Source organism: Rhodnius prolixus, unplaced genomic scaffold, assembly GCF_049639745.1.
Source record: "Rhodnius prolixus isolate KJV_2025 unplaced genomic scaffold, Rpr scaffold_1, whole genome shotgun sequence".
Taxonomy (NCBI): domain Eukaryota; kingdom Metazoa; phylum Arthropoda; class Insecta; order Hemiptera; family Reduviidae; genus Rhodnius; species Rhodnius prolixus.
The window spans coordinates 33,227,868-33,236,969 of record NW_027411581.1 but is presented as its reverse complement, the minus strand read 5'-3'; the positions used below and the strand labels follow the sequence as shown (position 1 = coordinate 33,236,969).

General features: G+C 37.9%; 1 protein-coding gene across 1 annotated transcript in view; it reads right to left on the bottom strand.

The window, feature by feature from the left end:
- Positions 1-1,532: 1,532 nt before the first annotated feature.
- Positions 1,533-9,102, bottom strand: part of abo (de-etiolated protein 1 abo) — an 84,860-nt gene continuing 77,290 nt past the window's right edge. Inside the window, exon 10 of the mRNA XM_074137954.1 lies at positions 1,533-9,076. The gene's annotated coding sequence lies outside the window, so the exon portion shown is untranslated. The remainder of the gene's footprint in view (positions 9,077-9,102) is intronic.

Here is a 9,102-nt window from a genome sequence, read left to right as displayed (position 1 = left end):
GCTGCAGGTGTTGGACAATTCGCTTTGTAGCAATGTATTGTGACGTTTTGAAAAAAAAAATTTAAAACCAAGTGCGGACAGCTTAGGACTGAGGGGTAAGTTCCACTTCTATCAGGACAATGACCCTAAACACACTAGTCTATTGGCCCGACCGAACAAGGTGCGTTTACAATTGCCCAAAATTGGTCAATCCGCCTCCTCAATCTCCCGACATGAACCCTATTGAGCATCTGTGGGATCATTTAAAACGGCAAATCACGAAGAGTCCAGTAAGCTCTAAAGAAAAACTTAAGCAGCGTATCATCGAAGAATGTGGTCCAAAATACCGACTTCGGTGACCTCAAAATTGGTCTCTTCCATGCCGAATAGGCTCAGAGAGGTAATAAAAGCTAAGGGCAATTCCACAAAATATTAATAACTTTATTCTAACGTAATGATCAAATTCGTTATATTATTTAAATAAAGTGTCCAGAAACTTTTCTTACTAACTGTATGCCATGAGGATTTTTATGAAGTGAAACAAATTGCTTCTGTGGTTGGTCTTATTAATCTGACAGCTTTGAAACTGGCAGATGTAAAAGTTCACCATATTCTGTGTTTTGTAAGAAGTCCTACAGCGAGGATTTTCAAGAAGTAACTATAATTAAGAAAAGGAAGATAGTTGAAGACGTGCCCCTATAACCAGCATTCATGTCCAAACCAGGCCTAGCTCCTAAAAAGCAAGTAGATCTTCAGGATTTACTCGCGAAGAATTTCATACCGAAGGTTTATTCTCCCTTTTATATGTCTTTATAATATCAGTAACATGTAAAAAACACTGGTATCATCTTCAGTTTTCTTGTGATGACCCATAGCTTACGCCAATGATTTGTTGGACTGCGTGAGACTATTTAAATTTGTTAGAAGAGATAGACAGTGATGACATAACTATCAACAAAATGATTAAGATTTCTGTCCAGAATGTCACATTTAGATTTGTGACGCTCTTTAAGCGTAATGTTTATTGCAATAATGACGTAAGTGTGCATGTAAGTTACTTAGGAACCAAAATTGTACTTATGATAACAGCTAAAATAAACGTAATTATATTAATAATGACTGAAATACTTTACTCTACCAAATATCCAAACACAACGTTTGTCAATATTTTTCTCTGGAAATGGTAGCGCTTTAAAACTTTCAAATGCTTATTCTGAAAAATGACAGTTTTTGAGTTATGACATTGTTGTATTTAAAGAGCGATAAGTGCACTGAATGGCTGAACCTCTCACGCTTCAGACACCACATAAAGGGTGTCCCAAAATTAAAGCAAGCTTTGAATTTGTTGCCATTTGTACAGTAAAGTGATGGCAACCCTAAAGAAAAAACAATTCGACAGATGGCAGTTTAGGATTAGTAAAAATGGAGCGTTACACGATAGAACAACGTGTCTTCATTATTGTACAATATTTCAGAAATATTGAAAGCTTGGCGGCCGCAGTTCGAAAATTTCATGGTCGTAATAGTGTTTTAACTTTGTCAAATGTGAAAAGATTAATTGAAAAATTCAGAGAGACTGAATCTAACTACAGACAGTTAGAGGTGATCCAGCAACAAGTACTCGTCGAATTGGAGCAAGATTCGGTATATCCTATAGGACCTTTACAGCATTTTACAACAAAATGATTTATACTTGTACCATCTCACGAGAGTTCAGCATCTTTTGCCTCCTGGCTATCACGCAAGAATACAGTTCTGCTATTGGTATCATAATCAAGTGACTAAATGGGAGGGGAGACAGAATATTTTGGACTGTTGACACCTTTACTCTTGCAGGCATAGTAAATATGCAAAATACACATTTGTGGATGGAATTTAATCCGCACGGTTGCATTATTTCCCACTAACAGCATGAATTCAGTGTGAATGTTTGACTAGGACTTATGAGAGGTGAACTTCTTGGTGCCGTATTGCTTCCAAATCGACTGAACTCTGAGACATTACGTCAAATATTAGACAATGAAATATTTGATTTATTGGAGTGGACTTATTGGAGTTATAATGTAAGACTATAAAGCTTACATTATAAATAGGAAAGGTTACACATTACGATATGAATCTTACGATTTGCGTAATAAATGCATGCGTAATGTAGGTGGTCTTTCTTATCCGCTTCCTGGTGTAATATCATTGGAAAACATATACACTTTAAATCACGAGTAAAAATTAAAACTAAGAAGAATCGGCTTGACCGAATATCTTGGAGTAGAACCATACTTATTTGCACTTGAATAAAAAATAAAATTACAATAAAAGAACAGGTTAGTTATATTAAAAAAGGCGCGAAGCGCCCTTAATCCAGTAGAGGTGGAACTGTCGATATATAGTAAGCGTACGTGTATACTTGGGTTACTCATATACACGTACGCGTTACGGCAGTATCAACTATCTCGAAAAATATTTCAAGTCCAACATGCCGAAGCAGGTAGGGTCAACCAGCCCCCACCACCAGTGCAGCTGCTACCTCCAAGGTCAAGGCGCAGCAACCAGTTTTTTCTGACGCTGTCACTTGGAGTTGAACAACCTTCGAGCTATATACGCGAGTTGGTTCTCTTGAACTTAAAGTTATTTTGCTCTGAGAAGATTGATTAATGTGGTTCCACATGGACGGATGTCCGTTTCATAATGGAAGAACGATATCTGATTGGATGAACCAACATTTTGGAGGAAGGTGGATAGGCCGACATGGGCCAACAAGGTGGGCAGCTAGAATTCTTGATCATTAAGCCACAGGGCTTTTACGTGTAAGGAACACTGAAGTAAAAAGTGTATGAAGTGAGATCGGAAACCCGTGAGGACTTGGTCCAACGTATTTATGCGTGCTGCAATGCAAAGCACGATGACCTTCGCCGGGCAGAGGATGCAGTCAGAACATCTTCCTATTTTTTGTAATTGATAAAAAATTTCTGTATCAATTTTTAAAATAACCACTATTCATGATGTACTTTTCGAAAGGTACATATTTGTAAGTAGATGTTTTTCATGTCTAGTGAACGTTTTAAACTTATATAATATTTTTTTATTTACAGGAAAATTAGTAGCTTTTAATAGATGTAAATAAGAATAGTTAGCCAACTCAGAGTTTCTAGAACCCAAGAAGTTCATTAGGGGCTACTCGCCAAAGTGTCTGGTTATTATGACAATTGTAGGCCAAATAACTGGCCACTGCAGGCTCAGGAAGTGCATGCATCGTATGTGCCTGGCAGCTGATAGCCTTTGTAGGTTCTGTCAGGAGCAGGAGCAAACGGCACTGCACATGCTGTGTCAGTGCGAGGGGCTTGTCTGGCTAAGGATGTTACTCCTTGGGGAAGAAAAACCAAGGCCTGAGAGCTTTACCCAGCAGCTGCTCTCCAGAATTAAGAGTCTGATTAATTAAACGGGTCTGGAAAGCGAGCTCTAGAGTAGGGGAGCCACAATAGATCCAAAGGGATCTCCGCCTATTCAGCACAATACATTTTGACTTACAGTTAATGACAGTCATATTCATACATTGTCTCTGATATACATACTCGTACATATGTACGCATTTATGTTACATACATGTACTTTTTTTATAATTAAATTTATATGAAATATACTTGGCACAGTTTGCTGTTTACTGCAAAACAATAACATTTGCTTTATCTAAAGAAATTTATTATTGTAGAATAATATAAATATAAAAAACAAAGTAGCGAACTGATGGACCTCCGTATTCATACACTCATTAATTCTCTAATAATTACTATTTCATCTCTAAAGATATGCATTAGGCTTTCAGTTTAATGTTTTCTAAGGCGGTCACATTACCCTATAATCCAGTTTTTAGAAATATAAGTTCTTTAGGACTCGGAGAATCTTATTTCTTTTTTCATTGCCATATAAACAAATTAAGAGTAGCCAGCCAATTGAGGTTATTTGGAAGTAAGAACTGCAGAATCTTCCTTAATAAGGTTTTACATAGATTTAATCCTGAGCAACAATGCAACTTATGTGCATTTGAAAGCGATAATTTAGAACACTTCCTTTTATCATGTCCTATGTTGAATTGTTTTAGACAAATGCATCTTTCAATTTATATTTTGTACCCCACGGGCGATAATACAATGCTAAATTTATTGACAATAGATTTGTTGGATCCTCGCAAGGAGGTGCGGCCCCACTTGTGAAAAAATTGGGTTGATGCAGTTGAGGGTTGGCGGCATTGGAGGTCTGGATCCTGTGAGGGACTGCGTACGTGACCAAGTGCAAGCAGTTGTCCTTGACTTTACGAGGAAGTCACATGTGATATATATGCCTTGTCTATTGCGTCGGTTCGCCTTTTCTTTTTTGTGTAAAAAGTGGAAGTCAGCGTCCTTTGGCTTATGCATATTTATGTATAGACTTATGTATATCTATGAACTGTCATTGTGCTTTTGTGTCTTGTCAGTTGTAAATTTGTTGTCATTTAATAACATATTGAGTGCCACTTCGCCAGGAAGTGAGTATTGCGCAAGCATTAATTGCGTAGTGTATACACTAATAAACCAATTCCCCAATAAAAAATAAGAAGGGATATTATAAAGACTGCCAGGCAGGTTGGTTGTAACTCTGTATATAATTTTGTGAATAATAAGCTAACTGAATTAATCAATAATAACTTTTATATTAAACATTGTGTTGCTAGTAAATTACTGGTTTTTCCTTAAGGCGTTTGTGAAGGTATTTTGAGTGGCTGTGGCGTCCACCACATTGACCTCCCCTTATCTATCTGTTTCCCATTATTCTCCTGTTGCTCCCCCCATATGGGCTACTCGGCTACTAATGTACATACGAGTATAAAAAGAGAACTGTTACGCCTTGAACAAGGATTAGGATTAAGTGGAATCCTAAGGTACTATTGATGCTCCGGAATTATTTAATGATTCTGTATCTTTTGGGAGTTTATGTGAAAAACGTAAAATTAATAAAGCGCCACCCTTATTGTACATACGTCCTTATACTGGCGAATAGAAAGATAAGTAATGCTAAAGATGGCACGCAAATGATTGCTGCTAATATTGCATGTAGAGTTAGAACTTACTATAGATTTATGTTTAGTGAGCGTTTGTATAACGTAAATGTTTGATTATTTTTTATAGATGAAATCAAGAAGAATAAATTATTTTGAATAATTACAAATGGTCTATTAATTGCGTCTATGTCCTGCACACTTTTTGGAGGTGGTGTTTTGCAACAACCTCAACTACTACGCTAACAGATTGAAATTCGCTTGCTTTGTTGGCATAAACGAGTTTCACTGGGCAGATATTTTAGATCTTTTAGAGTTGTTTCAAGAGAATGTCTCAGGCAGAAATTATGTGAAATTTTACACATTAAACATCCCTGTTCTTGTCAATTTATAATTTAACAAAACTTGCGATGAAATATTGATTCATATATAACGATGGAGCTAGAACCAGAAGACACTGACGTCATCTATTGGTGGAGGAATGAACAAGGAAACCTGATTGCAAAAAGGAGTAACAGGCTAGGAGAAAACACAATTCGAGCTAGCATGTGGCGCAGGCTTCATGGAACACGGTTAAAACAACTACTGAGTGTTTTTAAAAACTACGTTAATTTTATAAATTAAAATAATAAATGTTTAGTTTAAATGTTAGTTTTATTATTTCCGAGTCATAAATTCTTGTTTTGTTGCTGTGTAACACTTTTATTAGCCTACTTTGTTTGCTGTAAATCCTCACTTCTCGGACCCACTGAGCCCAGATAGTTCGAGCACAGTTCAGCGCAGCTCGAAAGCTGAGCTCTTGAACAACACTAAGAGAGAATATGAAACTGCTTTTAAAAACAGATTGAAATCTGGATTCCTTAGCTGTGTCAAGCGTGGTCGTCAAGTTCTACACCAAATTATCTCCAATCTTAGAAGTAAAGTTATTGACAAAAATTAAATATCTACTTGAACGTTATTCCGCTATTAAAATTACCATAATCGTGGAATGGGTTTTTGTAAATTCTCTTGATGAAGAAACAGGCCGCTCGTTTAAAACGAGCAACAAGGCAGTGTTTCAAGCTATTGATTTAGATGAGTTAATTGATAAGTGATTCGCCAATAAAATAACGAAAATGGGATGGTCATGGAAAAAGGTCAATGGCCTTCGCCTAAGAATTCATAAGTATTCACCGCTTTCCTTCAAGGGTATTTCTTACATAGCATTACCGAAAGTGACGAAAAAGGCTTTGCATCAATGTTAAAAATAATTCTTTGTGTTTTAGATATTCCATCCTACCTAGTGACGAAGGATGCTGCACGCGTGAGTAAATGTGAGTAATTTTGATTGCATAACATTTCCAACTCCGCTCTCTAGCATAAAGTGATTTGAAAATATGAATAATATTTCCATAAACGTATTCGGTCTTGAAGAGAGTAATAGGTTATTCCGTTTAAAGGTTGTGAAAGAAGAACTAGCTGATCATAGAGATTTACTTTTGCTTAGCAACGATGAAGGTAGAACGCATTATGTGTATTGTGAAAAATTTTCACAGATTGATTTATTCGCAGAAAACTAGTGACGAAGGATGCTGCACGCGTGAGTAAATGTGAGTAATTTTGATTGCATAACATTTCCAACTCCGCTCTCTAGCATAAAGTGATTTGAAAATATGAATCATTCGCAGAAAACTAGTGACGAAGGATGCTGCACGCGTGAGTAAATGTGAGTAATTTTGATTGCATAACATTTCCAACTCCGCTCTCTAGCATAAAGTGATTTGAAAATATGAATCATTCGCAGAAAACTAGTGACGAAGGATGCTGCACGCGTGAGTAAATGTGAGTAATTTTGATTGCATAACATTTCCAACTCCGCTCTCTAGCATAAAGTGATTTGAAAATATGAATCATTCGCAGAAAACTAGTGACGAAGGATGCTGCACGCGTGAGTAAATGTGAGTAATTTTGATTGCATAACATTTCCAACTCCGCTCTCTAGCATAAAGTGATTTGAAAATATGAATCATTCGCAGAAAACTAGTGACGAAGGATGCTGCACGCGTGAGTAAATGTGAGTAATTTTGATTGCATAACATTTCCAACTCCGCTCTCTAGCATAAAGTGATTTGAAAATATGAATAATATTTCCATAAACGTATTCGGTCTTGAAGAGATACGGTGGGATACACCGTAAACAAAACGAACATTCCAGATTCTGCACTGAACACCAGGATGCAAGAATCGAGATGCCTTTGAAAAAGCTTCACCACCAATTTCAACAAGTAGAGCGAGTGCTCACATCAATCTGAAGACATTCGGCCATCCTCTGTTGATATAAGAATTGAGATGGAATGTAGTGAAGCCTTCAAGGCCAACACCACAGCCTACTCATTAATTCTACATGGAATCCCTTTTAGTGGAATACTCCCCTTTGCAAGGTCTAGTCAGACGTATAGAACCAGTTTATTTTGGAGGGGGATTGCTGAATATATAATGCGGCTGCTTGCAGAGAGAGTCAGTCAGTCCACTAGCAACAATGAACGGTGTAGTAATTGATTTTCAGGCTTTTCTGTACAAGAAAAGGTACATCGTCAAGGAGGTTACACTTATAGATCTCCTTAATTACACAGTAATTGCTCATTGGCTGCTCACGCCTCCAGAGGAGAAGTATGAAGAAGGAAGAAGTTACCCAAACAAATAGCTGGAGAGCAATCTCCATGCCTTAGAATGGACGAAAGGAGACATCAGGTACGAAAACTTTAATTCACTAATCAAGGAGGCAACGCAAGATTTCAAGGCATTATTCGGAAAAGGGTATGAAAAGTGTAAACACTTGGGAAATATCCTTGGAAGAGATGCCCAGGACTTGGGGGTGAATTCGGATGTCCTTCGTTGCAGAAAATGCCAGGGGCGACCTTATTCGAAATATTTGAAGATAATCATGCGTATAAAACGCAGTATTGCTCCTTAAAGCAAGCCAAGAAGTTGACTTTTTGGGTTGCTACCAATTTGGAGAAGGGTAATTTGGAAGAGGAAGATACTAGAATAAATACCTTCAGCGGTTATGATGGACTGGTGAATGAAAATCTACTCGCCACACACGGTTTCTATCATTACCGCAAAACCCATAGATGTTTCTTTTGCGGCAGCAAAGTAAGCATCAAGAGGGGGAGGAGGAGAACGTGTCTCTGCTACCAGTTTGTTTTGGAGGGGGATTGCTGGATATATAATGCGGCTGCTTCCAGAGAGAGTCAGTCAGTCCACTAGCAAATATGAACGGTGTAGTAATCGACTTCCAGGCTTTTCTTTACAAGAAAAGGTACATCGTCCAGGAGATTACCCTTGTAGATCTCCTCAATTACACCGTAATCGCTCATTGGCTGCTCACGCCAGTAGTATAGTTTTGGGCATACGAGGACGTTTTTTTGCGTCGAGTTCGACGACCTAGCAACGCGTCATCATGACGTCACACCCCCTACCCCCCACCCTAATTTTGTGGTCCAGTTGGACGAGGGGTTAGGGGTGTGACGTCATAATGGCGTCACAATACGTCAAAATGACGCAAATTAATAGAGGTATTTTCCTCGTGCGTCACAAGGAACGCAAGTCCTACGTCACAAGGTATACCCCTCCCCCTTTATGAGTGCTAGAGAGAGAGAGAGAGAGAGAGAGAGAGAGAGACATATGTAATAAAAAAAAATGCATTCACGAGGAGCGCGCATGCGTCCTTATCCCAAAATTTTTTTTTTAAACAAGGATCATACCACACAAACTGATCTTTTTGTGTACATTATTATTGATACACCTTGACCTTGAGTCTGCTAAATCAAGGACATATCCTGTGTGTACATCCACCTATCTCTCATTAAAGGTGAGCACATCCTATGTACTGTTGTAAGATAATATGTAATAAAAAATGGATGCACGAGGGGCGCGCATTTATCCTTATCCCAAATTTTTAAAACAAGGATCATACCACACAAACCGCGATTTATATATTAATACACCATGACCTTGACCCTGCTAAATCAAAGACATATCCTGTGTACATCCACCCATCTCTCTCTCATTAAAGGCGAGCACATCCTATGTAAGGAAAAAACAACACAATC